Raw genomic sequence first — 2038 nt, forward strand, 5'->3', positions numbered from 1 at the left:
ATACACCAGGACCGCTCCGTAGGCCGCACTGTAGGCCTAGCTCTTACTGCAGTCCAGTGCCATGGACATCTTTGAAGTTTGGCCTCTAGTAATTTAGGAGGGCAACTTTATGAAGGCCTCTTCACCGTGGTCTTATCGTACAAGGCTCTACCGACATATAAAATAAAGACAGGCTATTTTTATTGTTCATATTATTTGCGTTGATGATGTATTGAAGTCAAGTGGTTCAACATTCAAATGTAGTTGGATGGACCTCACAGGACTGCTTGGAAAACGCGACGGTCGGTGGAACACTTGCGCCACCAAGTGGACAATTGCTTCAGTTCCCTTGTGGCATCAACGCTACCAGAGATATGTGATATAAGATCAAATGTTATGTATATATTATTATCTCTAAATTGATTCCCCCACCCGTATTTCATATATTATTATTCCGATTTAGCTGTTAAACTGGATTTAATTTATAAACACTTTCTGTCATTTCCGATTGGAGGTCAGATGACCACGTGACTTCCGATCCTACCAATTTGTTACTTTGTAACAGTCAAAAGTGGTTATTCCCAACGTTGATCAACTCCCAATCTATGACACGATTTTCTTTAAATCATTATCTTTGATATTTGGCGGACAGTTTACAGAGCTACGTTTTGTGTAAACGTCATCGAATATGACGTGCCCGAGAACGGCACCTTCCTCCCGAAAGCATTGCGGTATCGCTTCTCGGCCTTTTGGCTAAGATCAAGTGTAGTATCTGTTCTTATCAGTTTAATATCTGATACGTCCCCTATCTGGGGACCATATATTAAATTGATTTTTGGAACAGGGAGATGGAATAGGGGCTTGCTCCGTCCACTCCACGCATCGATCTGGTATTGCAGTACCTCCAGGAACGGTGCACCCCCTGTCGTTGTAAAGATAAATCAGGCAAAGACAACATAATTGCTTTGTTATATTCAATTAGGATCACGATGTATTTTATATATTCACGTTTGACAATCTTCATCTCAATGTCAATGATGGCTAGAAAGTGATGGTGAAGTCAGTCACTGTTATATTGACTATGATAGCTGATGTGAATGGTGCGTTAATCATCTAATCAAATCAATGTTTATTCGTCACATGCACAGGATACAGGGTGTAAATGGTACAGTGATAATGCTTTAAAGATAATGCTTTAAAAAAATCTTGGCATAGATTGGGAGTTTATCAACGTTGGGAATAACCACTTTTGACTGTTACAAAGTAACACATTTGTAGGTTCGTAAGTCACGTGGTCATCTGCCCTCCAATCGGAAATGACAGAAAGCGTTTATAAATTAAATCCAGATTAACAGCTAAAGTGGAATAATAATATATGAAATACGGGTGGGGGAATCAATTTGGAGATAATAATATTGACATAACATTTGATCTTATATCAAATATCTCTGGTAGCGTTGATGCCACAAGGGAACTGAGCAATTGTCAACTTGGTGGCGCAAGTGTTCCACTGACCGTCGCATTTGAATGTTGAACCACTTGACTTCAATACATCATCAACGCAAATAATATGAACAATAAAAATAGCCTGTCTTTATTTTACATGTCTGTAGAGCCTTGTACGATAAGACCACGGTGAAGAGGCCTTCATAAAGTTGCCGTCCTAAATTACTAGAGGCCAAACTTCAAAGATGTCCATGGCACTGGACTGCAGTAAGAGCTAGGCCTACAGTGCGGCCTACGGAGCGGTCCTGGTGTATGGGCCTGGCTGCCTAAATGTTTCCTCCACATAATAAACTGTACAAACATGGCACTTTAGAGGGTTACTTTTACAATTAGCCTTACTGAGTCACTACAACAAACTTCCTATCATGGACATGAAATGCCATTAGGCCTAATGAAGATACCGTATATGTAAGTTACTTAGTTGGTGTCTTGTGAATCAACTGGTATGTGCATCAGGGTTTAATATTTCCCCGGTGTTTTACAAATGTTCCATCCCGAGAATAAATCACTCTTCTCCCGGGTAACCCGGTATTTTCCGCCAAAACCGGAAGTG

The 2038-nt window shown here is 40.4% G+C and overlaps 1 non-coding gene across 1 annotated transcript; it reads left to right on the forward strand.

Annotated features, from left to right (window-relative positions):
* Nucleotides 1-712: 712 nt before the first annotated feature.
* On the forward strand, nucleotides 713-903 carry LOC121562239. The gene has a single exon (XR_005999445.1). It is a non-coding gene; the product is annotated as a U2 spliceosomal RNA (small nuclear RNA).
* The last annotated feature ends 1135 nt before the right edge of the window (nucleotides 904-2038 follow it).

Source organism: Coregonus clupeaformis, unplaced genomic scaffold (assembly GCF_020615455.1).
Source record: "Coregonus clupeaformis isolate EN_2021a unplaced genomic scaffold, ASM2061545v1 scaf0666, whole genome shotgun sequence".
NCBI classification, from domain to species: domain Eukaryota; kingdom Metazoa; phylum Chordata; class Actinopteri; order Salmoniformes; family Salmonidae; genus Coregonus; species Coregonus clupeaformis.